The sequence below is a fragment of the Mytilus californianus genome, unplaced genomic scaffold, assembly GCF_021869535.1.
Source record: "Mytilus californianus isolate M0D057914Y unplaced genomic scaffold, xbMytCali1.0.p SCAF_10, whole genome shotgun sequence".
Lineage (NCBI taxonomy): Eukaryota > Metazoa > Mollusca > Bivalvia > Mytilida > Mytilidae > Mytilus > Mytilus californianus.
The window spans coordinates 40,621,934-40,644,701 of NW_026262582.1; the positions used below are offsets into that span (position 1 = coordinate 40,621,934).

The window sequence follows — 22,768 nt, forward strand, 5'->3', positions numbered from 1 at the left end:
TTGATTGTTGCAGGATAGCGCTACAATTCTCAAAGCTTATATCGGAATCAGGTTTACTATTTCTTTTCAACTTTGGTTTGAGACAAATGTTTAATAATACTTACATGTACATTTAGCCATAAGCTCACAGAAGTACAACATTTCAATTAAAAATCTTTGTATACGGCACACCCATTTAGCTGTGTTTGATTAAGAAATACGCCGCCACGTCCGGGTGGAATGTGGATGCTAAATCCGATGCCTCTTTTACTGAGAACACAATGCTATTTACACTTTCAAAAACACCTTCAATAAATCTTTCAAGGGTCTGTTGTAATGCAAAATATATGTTCTTATAAAAATACTCGCTTTTTCCAGGGTCCAAATTTCCCGCACTTTTCATCCCACTTCACGCATTAAGTATCACTTTTCTATATGTTTTTTATAAAAATATTCTCGTCGAGAATGCATGAAATATTTGTCACTGGACGTTTAGAAGAGACCTATCAATAGATTATTTTCATATTACCGCATTTGACTCCAGAGTATATAATTTTTGACAGGTTACCTACTCCGTGGTAGGGTATTCTGGTAATCGGACAAGTAAGAGCAACAAATAGAAGTAAAATCAAGCTTACAATCGGTGAAATATTTCGAAACAATTAACTGTTTTATGTCTTCTACACACGACAAAATCAACAGAACTCATTACATTTTTTCCACCTATAACACCGATTGTAAGATCGATTTTACTTCTATCAGTTGCTCTTACCTGACCGAGTACCAGAATGTCCTACCACGGAGTAGGTAACCTCTTGAAAAATTATAAACACCGGTCAAAAGTCGGTAATATGATTACTCTTTTCAAAGGGTATCAGTTGAATTGTTTGATCATTATCCTCTTTGTACATGTACTAAATTTGCAAAACCTACGTCATGTCAGATTAATATCCAATTTGTTCTTATCCTGAAAATCCATGTAATATTTGCCACTGGATGTTAATAAAACAATAATCAATTAATCACACGTGCAGTGTACTGTAATTATTGAGTTGTTCTCATCTTGAAAATCCATGTAATATTTGCCACTGGACGTTAATAAAACAACAATCAATCAATCATGGGTACAATGTACTGTACTTATTGAGTTGCTATTATCCTGAAAATCCATATAATATTTGCCACTGGACGTTAATCAAACAACAATCAATATATCATGGGTGCAGTGTACTGTAATTATTAAGTTGCTATTATCCTGAAAATCCATGTAATATTTGCCACTGGACGTTAATAAAACAACAATCAATAAATCATGGTTGCAGAGCTGTAATAATTGAATTGCTATCATCCTGAAAACCCATGTAATATTTGCCACTGGGCATTAATAAAACAACAATCAATTATTCAATCACAGGTTCAGTGTTATTCTGACGAAGTGTTTAATGATTTTTGAACAACAGCACGACTGAGCGGGTTCACTTTTTTTTAAAGGGGACATTACTTTTGATCATTTAGCTTAAGAAATTTTGGGTCTTCAACTCTTTTCTACTTCGTTCTTTATTCCGCCTTTTTTAACTTTTTTGATTCGAGCGTCACTGATGAGTGTTTTGTAGACGAAACTTGCGTCTGGTGTACAAAATTTTAATCCTGGTATCTGTGATGAGTTTATGGTACGTTTAGGTAGGGGCCGTGTTGCTAACTCTTTAAATATTTTTTTCTGTGTAGGGTTTTTATGTACTGTTGTTTGGTCATGTCATCTCTATTTCATTTCGGCCATGATGTCTTTCTGTCTGTCTGTTTCGACTTATGATATCTGAGTGTTCCCCCGCGGTATCTTCATACTTAATTTTAACCAATAGAAACATGAGAAAAGTATGGTTGCTGTAAGTTGTTCTTTATTAACCACTATGAGGGTCTGGATGGGGTCCTTTAATTCTGTATTCTTTAATTTTTTACGCCATTTTTTTTTCTTTTATTTATATGTTTTGACCGTTATTCGCTATTCTTTATATTTTACCACTCTTATTCCTTATTGTTTTGGGTATTTTTTTTTGCCTATGTTTTTCTTTTCTATATTTTTTGGCCCATTTTCTGTAGTATTGGTCTATTACTCTCTATTCTGTAAACACCATCCAGATTCTAAGACTACTTTATGAAACATGATGTTTTTATTAATCGTTATTGGCTTCTTCGTGTCTTATTGTTGTGGGGATTCTAAATTCCCTGTCAAGTCTGCTGGTGTATTTTTCTGATGTGACAGTATGCTATAAGAAACATACAGTTGCTAACTTCTACGTTATTTGGTCTCTAGTGGAGAGTTGTCTCATTAGCAATCAAACCACATCTTCTCATTTTTATAGTAAATTCAATTGTGGTTTCAAATTTAAAGTTGGTTCCCACTGAGAGTTATGGGATCCTTTGATATACGAGGGTACGGGTATTTGGGGGTAGTTGTCAATTCTGTATTCTGCAATGTTTTATGTCATTTTTTCTATATTCTTTATTTTTTGTCCACTATTCTCTAATCTTTATTTTTTCGAACCCCATTATTCTATATTCTTTTTTTTTTGCAATTTTCCTGAAATCTTAACACTTTGTCCATTATTCTCTATTCTGTCAACCCCGTGCAGAAAAAACCTTGAAGGGTGTTACAACAAGATAAAGAAGATAATTCAGCATACCCACCCTTAAATTGCCAAGATTATCGAACTACTTAAGAAAACCGAAGCAGTTACAAAATGAACAATCATACAGTACGAGTATTATTCTAGGTCCTTTTTGGTCTTCAACTCTTTCAGTTTAAATGGTACATCCTTGGCTTTCAAAATAATTGGTTTGACGTTGCTGATGCAGGTTAATTCAGACGCATACAATTTATATAGTGCTATTTTAATATATTTTTTTCATTCGTATTTCAAAAATCAATATTTTTAACTGCTATGCCTGAATAGTCCGATATTACATACTAGCTAGGTTCCTGACCTTTGACATGGACATGTATGGTGATGTGTGAAAATAGTCTTTTCATTATTGAACTTTGTACCTTTTATCTTTGATGAGTTCATTCTTAAACGCATTCATTGGAAGAAAAAAAAATTTACACAACCATGCAAAAGAAGTTATAGAAGAAGAAAAAAACCAACTCTGTATTTATTCCATTGAAGAAGAAAAGCAACACATGTAGAATTAAAATAATACAAATATCTAAAATGTATCAAAGAATCAACACCCTAAAGGTGACTGGGGAATATTAATGTTGTCATGGTTGTCTTCTTCCGACCGGCATTTAAACCTTTGCCAAAGTGAGGCGTCCATTTGTCTTTGTGGGATCTGCAAGTACACAACCACGTCCGGTCAGAATGTGGACATTAAATCCTATGCCTCGTGTAGAGAGAGTGTTAAGCTCTCCGCATGTTCAGAATCCTTGCAACAACTCTTTGAGAGGTCCATGTGTGAACACTGGACACTTTTAATTTGCAAAACACTCATTTGCAAATCCGCCGCCGCCTCTCCTTAGACCTACAGTGTCGTGTAAATAACCAAAATGTGCGGAATTACATGGGATTCAATAATTTCATTGCTTTTCTGCTGTTATTATTATATATATTTTGTAATTTGATTTAGAAAAACATGGGATTTTCAATATCCCATGGGATAGGGCAAATCCCATGGGATTGACCATTATCCCATGGGATTTTGGTTAAATCCCATAGGATTTTTTTGGATCCCATGGGATAATTGTAGTCCCATGGGATATTTGTTGTCCCATGGGACAAAAAAAATCCCATGGGACTATAATTATCCCATGGGATTTTCAATATCCCATGGGACAAAATAAAATCCTATGGAATTCAAATTATAAATATACAGTAATGTGTATGCTACAATGAATTCTGTTTGGTAGTAAAAAGTTTATAATTTATATATATGAGTGTATTTTGGTTTTTTTCATTTTGTCACAAACATGTTTTTAATTTGTTTATATGACAATAAAGATTATTATTATTTTGGAAATATAATAATATTTAAAGTCAAAAAATAAAATCCTTTAACTGAAATAAAATTATGACGTCTTAATAAAAGAAAAAAATATTGATTTGAAATCTTTGTCTTCTTTGTTTTATTATGAAAAATAGAACTGAAAAAAATATTTCATATTCTGACTGAATAAATTGACAAAGCACAGTTAATAGTTTACTCTTTTCATGAGGTAAATTTTTCTTTGTTATAGTTCCATTGCAATACATGAATATGCAAACGATTTGAATCTTATTCCTTTGTGGTGTTCATAATATTACATTTATATTTGTAAATTTATAAAATAAACACTTTTCCTGTTAACTTTTAGTTTTCTTGTTTCAGCTTGCTATGAACAATTATTCAGTCCACTATATAAGAGTCAAGTAAATAAATTATTTCATCCACTAGAATGTTCCTACAATTCTTAGACAAAACATTTTTGCAATCTGTTCTTCAAAAATCTTCCTCCGTACATCTTTATTGGATGGAGCGATTTAAATGAGTGGACAAAGCAAGTTCATTTGGACAACAAAATACTAATATATTTTTTCATTCCTCCCTTCTTTCAATTGATAATTACGTTGTTGCATTTACATGATTAAGTTCTTGAGCATCTATGATCATGATGATATGACTCCTTTTTGTTTATAGTCATTATGTTGAAATTTCCTCTTTCTTATGTAGGAAAAAAAAACACATTCCATTTCAAATTAATAAAAAAGTCACACTATGTAGAAAAATATCAACTTTAAGTTTGCTGTTCAGTATTGACCTGTTGAATGATGATCATGAAAACCAAGATGTCTGACCTACAAATACACAAAACTCAAAAATTATAAATGAAGAGAAATACAGCAATAAAATGGCTATTTTATCTTGTTTATGTACATTTTGATAAAAATTTCATTTGAATATTTTAAATTGTTAGAACTCTTATTTCAGTGCTTTGTGTCTATGGTTTTCATATTAGTTGTTTTTTGTGCCTTGTTGCAGTCTTTTGAGTTAAGCCAATTGCAACAAATGTTTACAGTTTGTTCAAATGTTGTGCTGTTATTAAAACCACTGTCCCAGGTTAGGGGTGGGTTGGGTGCTCACTAAATGTTTATTTTATTAGTTGATATTTGCTTTGAATTAGCTGTCAGTAACTGTGAGTACTAATAGATCTGTATGTTGAGTCTTTTTTGTTAAAGGGAAAGAATAAATTTCCAGCCACATCCGGTCTGTGTTTTTTGTAGCTGTTTTTCTGCTTTGTTGCATTCTAATGAGTTAATAAAATTGAGAATGAAAACGGGAATGTATCAAAATAACCTGACCCAAGAGCAGAAAAAAACCCTTTTCAACTGATTTTATAGTTTTTATATTGAACTGACACTTACACCACTGTCCTTAATTAGAGGATTTGGCGCCAGCAAACATGTTAAACCATGCCACATTTTGTAAGTGTCTGTCCCAAGTCAGGGGTCTATTATTCAGTGGTTGTCAATTGTTGCTATATATCATATTTGTTTTTTGTTTATTGTTTTGTGCAAAAATCAGGCACTTGGCTTTCACCTTTGTGGTGTTTCCCCCAAGCATGTTTAGCATGGATAGAAACCATGCCCTTTTTAAATGACGCCATGCCCTTATTGAATTGTTTTACATTTGTTATTTCATGGCCTTTTATGGATTACTATGCAGTATAGGGTTTGCTCATTGTCGAAGGCTGTACAGTGAACTAATTTTGTTAAATTTAATGTCATTTGATCTCTATTGGAGAAAAGTCTCATTGGCAATCGTACCGCTTCTTATTTTTATATCAACCCTGCCATATTTTGCCTGTCATTATTTACAGGTCATCATTGGCCTCTAATAAGTAATTGCATTGCTTACATCAACTTAATTGAACTCTGGTGGATAGTTTTCTCATTTATCATACCACATCTTATTTTCATAATAATCATTATTCAAGGGCAATAACTTTTATAGAAGTGGACTTACCATTTAGGCTTTGTTGATGTCTGTAAATCTATTTTTGTTGATAATTTCTTTTGTTTATAGTTTCCCTTTATCTCTAATGTTCTTGCCCTACACATAAAAGGGTAAACATTATCATTTGATGACAATAACTACTATTACATAATGAGTAGGCAACTGACAATTTTGGATCATTTGTATCTTGTCTTGCTCATCATTTTTGCTTGATATTATCAATATTCTATGAAAATAAGGTCTCAGTAATATTAAACTTGGCAGACAGACATCTTCTTATTTTTATATGACACCTTGCAGTCATTCCATACACCAACAAGTAGACATATGCTTATAATATCTGATAAAATGAATTAAATGTTCCCCTGGGCGCAGCTTGATACGACCGCAGAGGTCGAACCCTGAACAGTTGGGGCAAGTATGGACACAACATTCAAGCTTGATACAGCACTGAATTTGGATTGTGATTAAATATTTGACACAGCATAGGTTTCTGACACAGAATGAATGTGGTCTAAGAACTTAAAAAATTTTAATTTACCTATTCAAACCATATCATTATTATTTGCTTTTATATATAAATCAGAAATAACCAATCTAAAATGGAAAATTTTAAAGAAAAAAAAAGGAAAAAAAGGGGAAAAAAATCCCCCCCCCAAAAATTTTTTGAACCCCCTTATGATTCATCACCCCAAACTCAATCCCAGCCTTCCCTTTGTGGTATGGTACCTTGCAGTACAATTTCAGAAAGATCCATACACTTATACACAAGTTATTGTCTGGAAACTAGAAAAATGCTTGTTTTTTTGGCCCCTTTTTGGCCCAAATTCCTAAACGTTTAGGGCAATTACCCCCAAACTCAAACCAGCTTTCCCTTTGTGATATGGAACCTTGTAGTACAATTTCAGAAAGTTCCATACACTTACACACAAGTTATTGTCATGAAACTAGAAAAATTCTTGTTTTTTGCCCCTTCTTTGGCCCCTTATTCCAAAAATTTTAAAGCAATTGCCCCCAAAATCAATCCCAGCCTTCCCTTTGTGGTATGGTACCTTGCAGTACAATTTCAGAGAGATCCTTAGACTTGAACACAAGTTATTGTCTGGAAACTAGAAAAATGCTTATTTTTGGCCCCTTTTTGGCCCCTTATTCCTAAACGTTTTGGGCAATTACCCCCAAACTCAATTCCAGCTTTCTCTTTGTGATATGGAACCTTGTAATACAATTTCAGAAAGATCCATACACTTACACACAAGTTATTGTCATGAAACTAGAAAAATGCTTGTTTTTTGCCCCTTTTTTGGCCCCTAATTCCTAATATTTTGAGGCAATTACCCCCAAAATCAATCCCAGCATTCTCTGTGTGATATGGAACCTTGTGGTACAATGTCAGAGAGATCCATACACTAACACACAAGTTATGTCTGGAAGTTACAAAAATGCTTATTTTTGGCCCCTAATTCCTTAACTGTTGGTACCATAACCCCCAAAATCAGTCCTTTTGGTAAAATTTCATAGAGATCCATTCCCTTAAACTAAATTTAGAGTGCGAAAAACCAATATGTCTTCGGACGACGACAACGCCAACGTCATACCAATTTTTTGCGGTCCTATAAAAAACCAAGAAAACTTAGCATTGACCAAAGAACCATAAAATGCGATCATGGTTATATGAATCTGCCAGACAGACATGAACACCTTACAATCGTTACATCCGCCAAATATAATTTACTTGTTGCTTAAAGCATATGATAAACTGACAAAACAATGCAAACTTTTCATTGACCAATGAACCATGAAAATGAGGTCAAGGTCATATAAAACATGCCAGACAGACATGTGCATCTCACAATCATTCCATTCACCAAATATAGGGGCCTTATTCATGTTTTTGCTTACAGTATCCGAAAAAAACCACAAAAACTAAACATTGTCCAATGTCAAAAAACAATGAATGTACTATGAAAATAAAGTCAAGGTAAGATGAAACTTCTCAGTCAGACATATGCACCTTACAATCATTCCATACACCAAATATAGTTGACCTATTGCTAATTTGAAAATAAGAAAATAGAAAAACTGACCCAAAAACAATAAAATAACATTGAGCAATGAACCATACAAATGAGGTCAAGGTCGAATAAAACATGCCAGACTAACATGTACATCCTTAAAAATTTTCATACACCAAATATACTTGACATGTTGCATACAGTATTAGAAAAACTGGACATTTTTACCTAGGAATAGTGATGTCATGGACTAGGAAAATTAGTCTGGGGACATAAATTACTGATATCGGACTAAATATATTAGTAAATTCTGTATCCATGGACTTTTTATACTAGTTATATTTGTCTGACCAGACAATTTATCTCTTACACTAGTTCTCAGAGAGACATGTCACCTTACCTTGACACATTATTCTGACTCTGAACAAACCAGTATTTGCTCTTACTCCTTAATAATACTGCGTGCTTAGGGGAGAAGCAGCAAATACCAACTTTAAAGTCTTTGGTTTTACCCGGTTGGGTTCAAAATAAACAACCTTCTGCATGTGAGGTGAACACGCTACCACGAGACCAGGCAGTATAATATAAGGAGTTTACCCAAGATTTAAAGTTTCCAAGTTTTTGCAAAAACTGGATCAAAATCATCATTGAAAAGCAATAACTTTTTAATAAGATTTAAGTTTCTATAATTATTACAGTTTTCGAGATAAAAAGGCAAATTCAAGAAATATGAAGAAAAAATAAATGGTTAAAATCTGTATTTAAGGCAACAACTCCTATGAGTCAGCTGCCAGTTTTGATGCAAATGGACAGTAGATTTTTTTTTCAACATTCTGAACATTTCTACCCTTTTCAGATATTGTCTATCTATTTTAGCCTTTTGTAGCTTATTACGCAGTTTGGCTTTTTAGCCCATTGTTGAAATCTGTACGGTGACCTATATAGTTGTTAACTTCTACTTTTTTAGTTTCTGTTGATGAGCCGTCACATTGGCAATGATACCATATTTGTATATGTTTTTGTCATGTAGGTGTAAGGAGACAACCTTTTGATTTTCTGGTGGGATAAAAAGGGGAGACAGATTTTTTATCACCTGGCCTGGTAAGTTTTTCAGGGTTCGTAAGGATAGAAAACCCAGCAAATTGTAACAAACCCCTGTGGTACGACCATATTTGCCAAAAGATTAGTCCAAATAATTATGACGTCTTGCAAGGCTATTTTTACTTTATTCTGGGCACGTAATAGTCAAAGTTGTGACTGAGTGCGGAAATATGATAATAGATAGATAGAAAAATTATAAAGGGACATAACTGAAGAACGGTAAAAGTGACGCTACCCAAATTTGAACTTGATCTGAGTTTTGTGGAAATAAGCATTGTGTGTAAGTCTCATAACATTTGGTTGAGGCTAACTTAAGTAGAGAACAGAAACTAAAAATTCAGCAATTTTTCTATTTGAAAACACGCATAACTCTAGAACGGCAGTTGTGTATAAGTTTTATAACATTTGGTTGAGACAAACTAAAGTTAGAGAACAGAAACGAAAAATTCAGCAATTTTTATGTTTTTAAAGGGACATTACTCAAGAATGGTAAAAGTGTCGCCACCAAATTTCGTACTTAATCTGTATTATGTAGTAATAAGCATTGTGTATAAGTTTCATAACATTTGGTTGAGGCAAACTAAAGTTAGAAAACGGAAACAAAAAATTTGTACTTGATCTTAGTTTTGTGGTAATGAATATTGGGTATAGGTTTCATAATGTTTGGTTGGGGCAAACTTAAGTTACAGAATGGAAACTAAAAATTTGCAATCTTTCAATTTATAAAGGGGCATAACTCAATAATGGTTAAAGTGACACTACCCAAATTCAACTTGATCTGTGTTTTATCAGTGGAAGTCAAAATTAAACATTGCATTGTATAAAGCATTGATTGTAGTTGATTCAATTATAATAATGGACAAAGGAAGATAATTCCAATTTTAAAAATTACTTGATATTTAGAAGAAAATAAAAATTTTGCAATTTTTCCATTTATAAAGGGGCATAACTCTACAACAGTTAAAATGACGTCACCAAAATTCAAACTTGATCTGTGTTTTGTGGTAATAAGCATTGTGTATAAGTTTTATAACATTTGGTTGAGGCAAACTTAAGTTAGAGAACGGAAACTAAAAATTTTGCAATTTTTCCATTTATAAAGGGCATAACTCTAGAACAGTTAAAGTGACGCCACCAAAATTCAAACTTGATCTGTGTTTTGTGGTAATAAGCATTGTGTATAAGTTTTTACTTTTACATTTGGTTGAGGCAGACTCAAGTTAGAGAACGGAAACCAATTTTGGGACGTACGGACGTATGTACGTACAGACGGACAAGGGTAAAACTTAATGCCCCCACCGCTACGGCGGGGGCATAAAAAAATAAAATAGCCTTGCTAGACGTCATAATTATTTGGACTACCAAAAGATGTAACCTAATTCTTACTTGTTTGGGGAAGAGGGGATTAACCGAACCACTATTCAATCTAAATCAGTGAACTGAATTATTGTCTTTTGCAGTAGTCCGAGTCGACATCTGTAACTAATCATGCAAATTGATAGTCAACAGTATACCTTTTTCAGAATGTCAGTTCACAAAGAATCACTGGTGTTAGGGGAGTGTAACCGATAAATTGATCCCGAATTAGATAAGATTAACTAACACAATACGTCCTTGTATATACAAGGTGATAGGATGTGCCGCTGGAATAGGTCACTTTTCCCAGCTTGAAAATATGGGAATAGGTGGGGAAAACTATCAGAAATATATGATAAGGTCGATAAAGTTCCAATTACTTGTATATGAAAAGCCCTGTCATTTTTTCACAGCCGAAAGTCTCGCCGTAAGTAAACATTACATACAGAATCTTAGCCTTAAATATTCCACTTTTCCAACACACCCCACGAAAACCAACCAATATGGGAAAAGGTTACAATTTTACCCACGCAATATATGAAAAGGTATACATTTTTAAGATCTAAATTATATGAATAGGGTGGGGTAACAGAACCCCAGCGACACCCCCTATCAATTAAGTATTGAAGTGCCCCTCCCCCCCCCCCCCCCCCCCCCGGGAGGTATTTTACTGCTACAAGATATTTGATTTGCTTATCACGCACCCGTTGATGAGCAGAGAACCATACTTTCAAGCCAGGGGCAGTCTTTACTAACAGTAAGTATAGAAAGTCCCTGTAAAAAGGCAGGCAAATCCTAACAGTACTGTAACTTAATGATACATGTATATCAAGTTACAGCACCTCACCCAGCACAGTTAGCACACTGGTGTGTGTCAGTCTTATAATATAAAACTGCGTAGGTTCATATCGTTTGATTCAACGTTTTTTCGGATATTTTTTAGGACCGTTGTCAACTTGACAATGTCAAATCCGACCTGCCACTTTGCAACCTGACCTGCAAAAACATAATTCGACTAAAAACAATGCCAGTCAAAATTGCTTTTTTGAGACTGGGCGACTGAAAAAGTTTTAAAATGTGACCTTGTGACCCTACTTGGAATTCTTCATTCATCGGCGTGTGTCGGTTTGGCTAAAAAGGGGGCATTGTTTTTTATTCTTGGGACAAAAAATTGTTTCTATCTTTATTAAAAAAAAAAAAATTAAGACCAATCATTAACTTTTTTTTCAAAACTCAGTGTCGTATTTTATTGTTTTCCCAACAATTTTTAATGAAAGCTTAAAATGTTTGTTTCACTTCCCTCTGACTTCCCTCCTGATTTTTTTTCTCAAGAAATTATAGAATCAGTAAATGCAGATATATATATATATGTCTGTGGTCACCGTCATGCAGTTAGATAAGAAATTCCAGCATGCATCATCAAATAATTCATGTGAATTTGTGACATAACTGAAACATTATATTATTTCCCAGTAATTATGTAAATCATTTTGATTTACAATTATATATGCCTGGGACTTATGCATGTATATATCTCACATGCACTTGTCTCAGAAAAAAAAATCCTATAGACTTTAATAAAAGTATATAGGAAACAAATTCTGAGACAAGTGCCTGTGATATATCTGTCAGTCCCAGAATAATAAATATAATTGTATTTTAATCTTTGGAAAAATCCGATTATTAAATTGTAAAATTCTTTTACGTCATAATTATATCAAAGTATACTTTTTAAAGTTTTAAATTTTAAAGTTAAAATGAAAATTCCGTTTTGATCTGAGGAAAAACTTTTTAAACTGTAATGACATGGTCAGTCAACTGATTTGTTGCATGGCTGATTACAGGTAATTAAAGCATGCAGTAATTTTCCATTACGACAGTGCGTGTACCCTGGGGTGTGTATAATGTATTAGAAATATCATAGTTTTCTAGAGAACATCCTGTCTATGTGTAATACAGATTGATGACATTACACAAACTTTTTTTCGTTAAATGTAGTTAAGTATCTGTGTCCATTCCCTATTGCAACACTACAATTCTTTCGAAGAAAAAAATGTTAAAATTAAAAAAAAAAAAAATTTATATAAAATAAAGAAGATAAAAGTAGCAAATAAACTTATGTAACTACGCATTGAGTAAACATAATTTCATTTTACATGTACAAACCCTTGAGAAAACGTATATATAGATGTGTTTAAAAAGGCCAATTCCCAGTGGATTTATTTCACACTAGGACCACAGGCACTTGTCTCAGAATTTTGTTTCCTATATACCTTAATACAGGGACTTTCTATACTAACTTAGTATAGAAAGTCCCTGCTTAATATAACATTAAAAGTATATAGGACATTTTTTTTCTGAGACAAGTGCCTGTAACTAGGAACGAAGATAACTAGAACTAAGTTCATTGGAAAGTCTTTTTGTCGGATACATGTATACCTATAGATAATGTACATAATTAAGAACATCTTCAAATATATGCCTATAAATTAACAGTACGTCTAAAAACCGCTCAGGACCTCCTGAGTGCAGACAGGACATAAAAAGTCACTCAGGACATGTATATATGTTTTAGTGAGCGTTGAGGGTATACATTCGATAGATAATTTAATATTTGATATTATAATTTTGGTTTTGATAAAATCAAACCAACATTAAAGAAGTTATTTGGGATACGTCATGCATGACCGATGATCATATTCAATACCAATCATCATTTTGATTACGACGTTTGATCTTTAATAATTAGGACTGATTGGTGATGGTTATAAACACATACAAGTAAACTTTGCAAAAAAAACAAAAAAAAAACGTTTCCTTGGAAAAATTATTAAAATACATGAATATTGTTTTTACAAAAAAAGTTAAATAAATTTTTCGTTTTGTATGTAATAATTGAAGCCATTTAGAAATATAAGAAATCTTCACATAGTCGGGAAATTTTCAATTCAAGTTATTTCATTTGAAAACGTTAACAAATATAGATCTTATTCGATGTAAAATGTGGCGTCCTTGGAGATCAAAACCCCGTTTAAATAGGGTTTGTCTACTTTCGTCTATTGCCGAACATTCTATAATCAAGGATTTTTACAAATCCTTGCTATAATATAACGAATCGCGTCGCCAATATCACCACAATTACATAAAGTACAAATACAATCTTCTCCTAAATATTTGGCATCTAACAATTACAATAGGAAATTTTGAGTCGAAACTGAAGTACCAAATCTACAAAAAGAATCACTATTTTTTTTAGTAGTAGGCGTTGAAAACTAAACTGTTTATAATCTTTTTTTTCTCCTAAATTAATTGAAACTCCTGAAATAATTTAACATTATCTATAGACAGCTTACATATGCAAATCTTTTTAGAAGTATGTGAGTGTACAGTAATAATTTGTTCATTTACCCCCCTTTTCCTTCTATAAAATTACATTGTAATTACGATTTTTTTCCAAATTTGTGTTTGCTAGGATTGACACTTAGAACGTACAACAAAAAGTAACAAGTAAAAAGTCATTCAATTTTTGGGATATTTTTTTCTTTGAATAAACTGAATTTTAAAAACGTTTCAGTATTTTCTGAAACATTTTTAAAAGGAAACGGACTTGTAAACAAAATTTATTTTTGAATATTAATATGAACAATGATTGTTAAGAAAACAATCTGCCAAAGTGGTTTGGTAATTAACTGAAGTCATGCTGTCAAAAATGTCTCCTTTTTATAAGTTATTGATAAAAAAAAACTATTTGAAGGCGAATTAATCATTTCCTCAACTAAATACATTTATCTATAAATAAAGTCAATTCGTCAAGAACTTTTTCTCATATATTTAAACAATTGTAAAATAATTAATTTAAACCTTTGTCCTGCGACTTTCTGTCCGTTTACCAATACTTATTCCTTGTTAAGTTTTTTCATATCCATTTACGAATACTTATAACGTGATAATAAATTTTTCCGGACGCTTTTTATCCTATTTTCATATCAAACAACCATGTTACCCGTAGAACGGAGTTAAGTACAAATTTAGGAATTTAGTACTTAAAATTTTCAACAACAAAATTTTACACTTTCATTTACCTGGATTTTTTTCTACGCTTCGAAGCCGCCACCCTGTATCAAACTTATCCAACACCTCGCATGGCGTATTCACGATGTGGAGGGATTGACAATATACAATCAAAGTAAGCAATATACAGCAAGTAAGTAATTGGGTGTTGAATGCCAGTAGATCTGAATTTGTAAATTTTTAAATTGAATTTAACCCGTTTAGAACGTGTATTGTTGAATTGTTCAATAAAATTACACACATAATCTGGGCTGATATGCATAAAAACCACTTTAAGTTCAAGGTATCAATAAAACTGGGTCTGCATGAAAAAATGACTTATCACATAATACCAGAACCTATGTTTAGCCTACTGTTACACGATAAGAAAATATAGCTGTAGGCCTAGTTGAAAATCTTTACAAATTATTTATTCTTTTAATTTCTGTTTGACTGTCTGGGTGCTTCTTATGTGTTTTAAATGCTATAGTCAAGTTTTATAGACTGTTGTACGTCATTTGGTCGTTTTTAAGTTTTTGCCATGGCGTTTGTCAGTATGTCTTCGACTTATAAGTTTTATCAAGGCTTTGTATAGTGAGATTGGTTTTATATAATCTGCATCTCTTGTGCTGTATTTTAAAATGTATTACAATTGTTGCATCTTTACGCATTCATCAATACACCAAAAAATATGAATAAAGCTTTCGTATATATATAAATAAGGAGATGTGGTACGATTGGTAATGAAACAACTATCCGCCAGTTCAATTCAAAAACCTGATATAAGCAAATGTGACTTACTTACTTTAGTCAGAGAGATATTGAATTTGAATTCGAGGATACGAAGTGGGAAGGGTTTAGAGGTGGATTAAGGTGAGGGCATGGGTGCCCGCCCCTTTTTTGGAAAAAAATTGGTTGATTATTTAGAGAATCACTGAAGCGGGCCCCCTCTTTATGCATGACAGTTAGTGCCTCCTTATGACATTTTTTGGATCCGCAACTGGTGAGGACTTCATAAAAAAATATTTAGTAAGTTTTTGTTTTGTGATAAATAATGTATTTAGACAGAAATAGGATAAAATAAACTACCGAAAGCTTAAGTCCACATAACAGGGTATGGATGGGGGTTAACAGAATAGAGAATAACGGGCAAACAATAAAGATTAAAGAATAATGAAATGCTAAAATATAAGGGAAGAGAGTAATGAGCAAAAAGTGTAAGTTTGTAGAAATATAGCAAAAAAAAATAAAGAACACAGAAAAAGAAGACCCCCCCCCCCCCCCCCCACCCCACCCCCCAAAATCCTGACTTCAACTTTAACGCTGCCGGGATATTTTTTAGACAAAGTGCACGTATTAGTAGTCTCAGGCCGAAACCACTAAGCGTTTTGCATCCATACTTTTTTTTTGCGATACTGACTGCATAGTAAAATATCAATGTACTAGTTAATGTTCTCGAGGGATGACCCTATTACAGAGACATATATACACATATGTGTAAATATGTCTCTGCCCTATTACGTGTCAGTAACCTCCTCGACACGGTTCATTTTTACGGCGGCTCAGTTTTGTCTTAAGAATAAACATAATTGATAAGTTTCTTTCCCCTGCATTTCTCGATCGCACTTGTAAATAGCACATTGGTCTCAAGACATTGGTTACAACACTTGCCGTCAGTACTCAAAATTGGAAAAATATTAAATAAGAAGGTATAGAAAATTAAATTAATGCACACACACTATTATCAACCACAGACATGATGTTTTTCTCAATTTGCATAAATCGTTATTCCGCAATACAACGAGGGTGAAAACCCACCACTTTGAACACAGTCACAGGCACCGGCATGCTGTGAACGTGTAAGTTTCCCAAATGAGTAACTATCCATTACTTTTCTAGTGTAAAGTTTTATTTAATACACATTTGATTTGAAATGGCATATCAGAGAGATATATAAACATATATCATAGGCTGATCGGGTGGGGGGGGGCTTTCTTGGGAAAAATTTGGTTGATTATATAGGGATCACTAAAGCATGACTGGAGCCGGCCCTCCCTTATGAAAAGTTCTGGATCTGCCACTGCATGTATATTCATAAAATAAACCAACAAATTATCCAAAAGATGAATAATACTTAATACTTACGACTAAGATCATTTGAAGATTGATTATATAAAGTATACTTGAGTCGGTTTTACAAAAAAAAAACTTACAATTTATCGTAAGTATACTGTATTGTACATGACTTAATTACTATCAATATTATTTGTAAGTTTTTTGTGAAACTGACTGCTGAATTGTTTTTCCATGCTTATGGTACATCTAAGTCGTATGCTGTTTTTAAAACCACCTCCAGGGTATAATGTCTGCTCGCCCATAGAATCTGTTTGTAGATATAGGAAGATGTGGTATGAGTGCCAATGAGACAACTCTCCATCCAAGTCACACAATTTATAAAAGTAAACCATTATAGGTCAAGGTATGGTCTTCAACACAGAGCCTAGTTTTTATCAAAAATGAAATATATTGATATTAATAGTATACAGGTTAAATAATTTATTCATACATTTTTAATTGACTGACTAGAATTATCATGATTATTGAGGAATTTAAACCATTCCTATTTTTAAAAGGGGACAAAAATAAAATTTATATATAATAACAGGGTGATACAAATGAGAAAAACTCAAGAAATTGTTTTCAATTAAGATAAATACATGGTTTTCAGTTGTTTTTTAAAGCAGAGGCAGATTTAGTTTAAAGTTGGAAAAAATTGTTTGTACCAACAAAAATAAATACACAAAGTTAATCCAGAATTATGTGTTTATCATTTTTTTTTATGTTTAGGTTGCCAGAAAGATGAAAAGAACAAAGCAGTTCAAAAGTCAAAATGTGGATAAGCTGCAGTACAAGGTCCTACTTTTGCAGATTTTCATATTTTGCATGAATGAATTTGAAGTTTATATCATGGAGGGCAGAGAAAGAAAAGAAACACTTCAGTTTTCCTGCTTCTGAAGGATAAATGTAAAACATCTTGTTTGGTAAGTTTTATGCTCTGTTATGATAGTGTTTGTGCATCCATCTGTCTTTCTCTAAATTTTATTCACTTAAAGTTTTTGGTTACAGTTCACCATGAACTTCAGTTAGTAACTTGCGGTTTTACATGTTTATACTCAAAATTTAGTACTTTAAAATGTTCATGTATTTTTGTTGAGCCTGCAACTTTTGTCGCAGAAAGCTATCCGGTGGCGGCTACAGCGGTGGCGTTAGCACGGGGGGTCTCTTCCTATATTAAGATATATACATATGTGCCGCTGGAATGGGTCCCTATTTTGATGCATTAAATATATCAATGGGGTGCAATTTTACCGAGGAAATATATCAATGGGTCATAATTTTTCAGTTTGTTGTGCAACTATCTTCACTTAATGGGATATGATTTCGCTGTGAAATATATGTATAGGTAGGGATTTCACAATTATTCAATATATGAATGGGGGGTGTTTTTTAAATTCCAGCTGCACAACTGTACTGTACCCAAAATCCCATGTTGAGACCCCCCGTGGGCGTTAGCTAACTTCCTAAAAGCTTTATATTTTAGAAGGTGGAAGACCTGGATGCTTCATACTTTGTATATAGATGCCTCATGGTACGAATTCTGTCTGAAACATGTCCATTGTCCTTGACCTCATTTTCATGGTTCAGTGACTACTTGAAAAAAAAGTTCAGATTTTTTGTAATGTTAATTTCTCTCATATTATGAGTAATAGGATAACTATATTTGGTATGTGCGTACCTTGCAAGGCCCTCATGCTCGTCAGAGAGTTTTCACTTGACCTAGACCTCATTTCATGGATCAGTGAACAAGAACTTAGTCTTAGATGCATGATTTTTTTTATTAGTTGTTAGTGGCTTTGTTAACTAGCTGTCAGTAACTGCGAGTACTCTCAGATCTGTACTGAGTGTCTTTTTGTTGTTTGGATGTACAAGTACCCGGCCACGTCCACTTGTATTTGTAGTATTTGTATTTTTATCCATCTGATGAGTTAAGCCTCTTTCAACTGATTTTTATTTTGCGGTCGTATTGGTATGACGTTGGCGTCGTTGTCGTCCGAAGACACATTGGTTTTCGCACTCTATAACTTTAGTTTAAGTGAATGGATCTCTATGAAATTTTACCATAAGGTTCAATACCACAAAAGAAAGGTTGGGATTGATTTTGGGGGTTATGGTACTAACAGTTAAGGAAAAAGGGGCCAAAAATAAGCATTTTTGTAACTTCCAGACATAACTTGTGTGTTAGTGTATGGATCTCTCTGACATTGTACCACAAGGTCCTATATCACAAAGGGAATGCTGGGATTGATTTTGGGGGGTAATTGCCTCAAAATTTTAGGAATTAGGGGCCAAAAAAGGGGCAAAAAACAAGCATTTTTCTAGTTTCATGACAATAACTTGTGTGTAGGTGTATGGATCTTTCTGAAATTGTACTACAAGGTTCCATATCACAAAGAGAAAGCTGGAATTGAGTTTGGGGGTAATTGCCCAAAACGTTTAGGAAAAAGGGGCCAAAAAGGGGCAAAAAATAAGCATTTTTCTAGTTTCCAGACAATAACTTGTGTTCAAGTGTATAGATCTCTCTGAAATTGTACTGCAAGGTACCATACCACAAAGGGAAGGCTGGGATTGATTTTGGGGGTAATTGCCTTAAATTTTAGGAATTAGGGGCCAAAAAGGGGCAAAAAACAAGCATTTTTCTAGTTTCAGGACAATAACTTGTGTGTAAGAGTATGGATCTTTATGAAATTGTACTACAAGGTTCCATATCACAAAGGGAAAGCTGGGTTTGAGTTTGGGGGTAATTGCCCTAATCGTTTAGGAATTTGGGGCCAAAAAGGGACCAAAAAACAAGCATTTTTCTAGTTTCCAGACAATAACTTGTGTTCAAGTGTATGAATCTCTCTAAAATTGTACTGCAAGGTACCATACCACAAAGGGAAGGCTGTTATTGAGTTTTGGGGTGATGAATCATAAGGGGGTTCAAACAATTTGGGGGGGGGGGATTTTTTTTTCCTTTTTTTTTCTTTAAAATTTTCCATTTTAAATTGGTTATTTCTGATTTATATATAAAAGCAAATAATAATTATATGGTTCGAATAGGTAAATTAAAATTTTTTAAGTTCTTAGACCACATTCATTCTGTGTCAGAAACCTATGCTGTGTCAAATATTTAATCACAATCCAAATTCAGAGCTGTATCAAGCTTGAATGTTGTGTCCATACTTGCCCCAACTGTTCAGGGTTCGACCTCTGCGGTCGTATCAAGCTGCGCCCTAGCGGAGCAATTTTTTATTGTTCGTTCTTATGTTGTACTGTTACACCACCGTCCCAGGATAGGGGGAGGGTTTGGATCCCGCTAACATGTTTAACCCCGCCACATTCTGTATGTATGTGCCTGTCCCAAGTCAGGAGCCTGTAATTCAGTGGTTGTCGTTTGTTTATGTGTTACATATTTGTTTTTAGTTAATTTTTTGTACATAAATTAGGCCGTTAGTTTTTCGTTTGAACTGTTTTACATTGTCATTTCGGGGCATTTTATAGCTGACTGTGCGGTATGGGCTTTGCTCATTGTTGAAGGCCGTACGGTGACCTATAGTTGTTAATTTCTGTGTCATTTGGTCTCTTGTGGAGAGTTGTTGTCTCATTGGCAATCATACCACATCTTCTTTTTTATATTTAAGGTTAAGTTTTGGTGGTCAAGTCCATATCTCAGATACTATAAGCAATAGGTCTAGTATATTCGGTGTATGGAAGGACTGTAAGGTGTACATGACCAACTGGCAGGTGTCATCTGACCTTGACCTCATTTTCATGGTTCAGTGGTTATAGTTAAGTTTTTGTGTTTTGGTCTGTTTTTCTTATACTGTATGCAATAGGTCTACTATATTTGGTGTATGGAATGATTGTAAGGTGTACATGTCTAGCTGGCAGGTGTCATCTGACCATGACCTCATTTTCATGGTTCAGTAGTCAAAGTTAAATTTTGAGTTTTGGTCTTTTTTTCTAATACTAAATGCAATAGGTCAACTATATTTGGTGTATGGAAACATTTTATGATGTACATGTCAGTCCCGTAGGTTTAATTTGACCTTGACCTTATTTTCACGGTTCATTGCTCAGTGTTAAGTTTTTGTGTTTTGGTCTGTTTTTCTTAATCTATAAGCAATAGGTCAACTATATGTGTTGTATGGAAGGATTGTAAGCTGTACATGTCTGCCTGGCATGGTTCATCTGACCTTCACCTCATTTCCATGGTTCATTGGTCAATGTTTAGTTTTCTTGGTTAAGTCTGCTTTTTAGAAACTATAAGCAATACAGGTAGGTCAACTGAATTTAGTAATTTGAATGATTGTAAGGTGTACATATATTTTTTGTCAGGTTTATATGACCTTGAATTCATTTTCTTGGATCATGTTGAGTTTATGTGATAGTTGTAGTAAAGCTTTATATTTAGGACTATCAACATGATATCAATGATTAGTAAAGAAGGCGCAACATTTCAGCGTGTGCACTCTTGTGTATACATTAAACACCACATTTACTGTTTTTACCCTGATTTTATGGATCACTGAACATCATGTCAAATTATAGTACATTCTTAGGTTAAAGTTTTAGGTTAAGGTACATAGCTTGCCATGAAGTTGAATTTCATACACATGTCCATTATGTGGTGAATTTTTAAATTCAGTGCCAAACTAAGATTTTGAGCCTGATTACATGATTGACTAGACATTGACACATGCTAGTGTTTGCCAGGCATTGTGTCCTGTACCAGGAATTTGTCCTGTACTAAGAACTTTAATAGTACTCGCTGAGTATGGAGTTTTTGTGAAAGTTTAATATTAGTGAGATTTTTGCATGACATCCTGTCAACTGCTTGTTGATCATGTTTATACATGTCTTAAAATTAATATCTGACACATTTGTGATTTGTGAACTTGGAAATAAGTTATTTGATAGAATAATAATGTTTTGAGATTATCAAAATAAAAAATATCCCATTTTTACTACATTGTGTATTAATGATTAAGTATATAAAAAAAGAAGATTTAGGATATATGTATAACCATATATAAAAATGAGACAGCAACCGAACAACACAAAAATAAGAAAAAAAACCCAATATAATTTTTTGTATCAATGTTATAATTTCCAACATGTCCAAAGAGTTCAATGTATTTTCTAATTGAAATAAAACACAAGTGGAACTCTTTCAGAACTTCAGAAGCTTAAAGAAGTGCTGTTTCTATTGTTGGCTTTCTGTATAATATATTGCAAATTCTTGTGAAAAATGGAATTTTATTGTAATTGCCTAAAGTTTTAACATTGATCTATATATATATAACTGGGGAAAATACCCAAATGTTATAAAGAAGAATACATAAATTGATTGTTATATAATATTAGAATAGGAAGATGTGGTATATTGCTAATTTGACAACTCTCCATCAGAGACCAAAGGATGTAGGAGGTTAGCAACTGATGACACTGGACAACCTTCAACATTCAGTAAAATCCATACCGCATAGCTATTTTTATTGAAAATCATATGTTCTTGCTACATGTATGCAAACAATTTTTTATTATCCATAACTACGGATTTTATTGGTTCTTTTTCAGAAGGATTGAAATTCATCACTGAGAATAAAAGGAGAAAACACAGAAACAAGACCAAAATAAATTCAAAGACAAAAGTCAGATCAGTTATTATTTTCATCACTCAGCCAATGAATTGAAGTTCTATTAAATATCTAAAGATATTAAAACCACAATAATGACAATGTTCTGTGCTGAATGGCAAAAAAGTGGACTATACATTACGATCACACAATGCTGGATGATAAGAAACTATTAATTTTTTGGGTGGAGGGATATCCTGAAAAAAAAATAGATTTATGTAAAAAGCTACTAGTATGTTAAGCCTTTTAATAGAGTTTTCATTGATTTCAAATGGGAAAAAATTGTGTTTCAAAAAAGTATTCTAGAATTCATAAATAAACATATATTGATACTTACATTATCTGCTTTGTTGTTTAAAAGTTTAGTTTTGAACAGTTATAGAACAATATAATTGCATTAACATTTCCTAGGAAAAAAAAGATATTCAACTAAAAAGATTCATCTTAAAACAATTTACTACCAAACAGAATTCATTGTAACATACACATTTATTTACTGTATATTTATAATTTGAATCATAGGATTTTATTTTGTCCCATGGG

General features: G+C 33.1%; 2 long non-coding RNA genes across 2 annotated transcripts; one reads left to right on the forward strand and one right to left on the reverse strand.

The window, feature by feature from the left end:
- Nucleotides 1-4,081: 4,081 nt before the first annotated feature.
- On the reverse strand, nt 4,082-7,458 carry LOC127718142 (uncharacterized). The gene is made up of 2 exons (XR_007989582.1): nt 5,977-7,458; nt 4,082-4,808 (listed from the first exon to the last, which is right to left on the reverse strand). It is a non-coding gene; the product is annotated as an uncharacterized LOC127718142 (long non-coding RNA).
- Nucleotides 7,459-16,674: 9,216 nt separating this feature from the next.
- Nucleotides 16,675-22,563, forward strand: LOC127718141 (uncharacterized). Its single transcript, XR_007989581.1, has 2 exons — nt 16,675-17,527; nt 22,167-22,563. It is a non-coding gene; the product is annotated as an uncharacterized LOC127718141 (long non-coding RNA).
- The last annotated feature ends 205 nt before the right edge of the window (nt 22,564-22,768 follow it).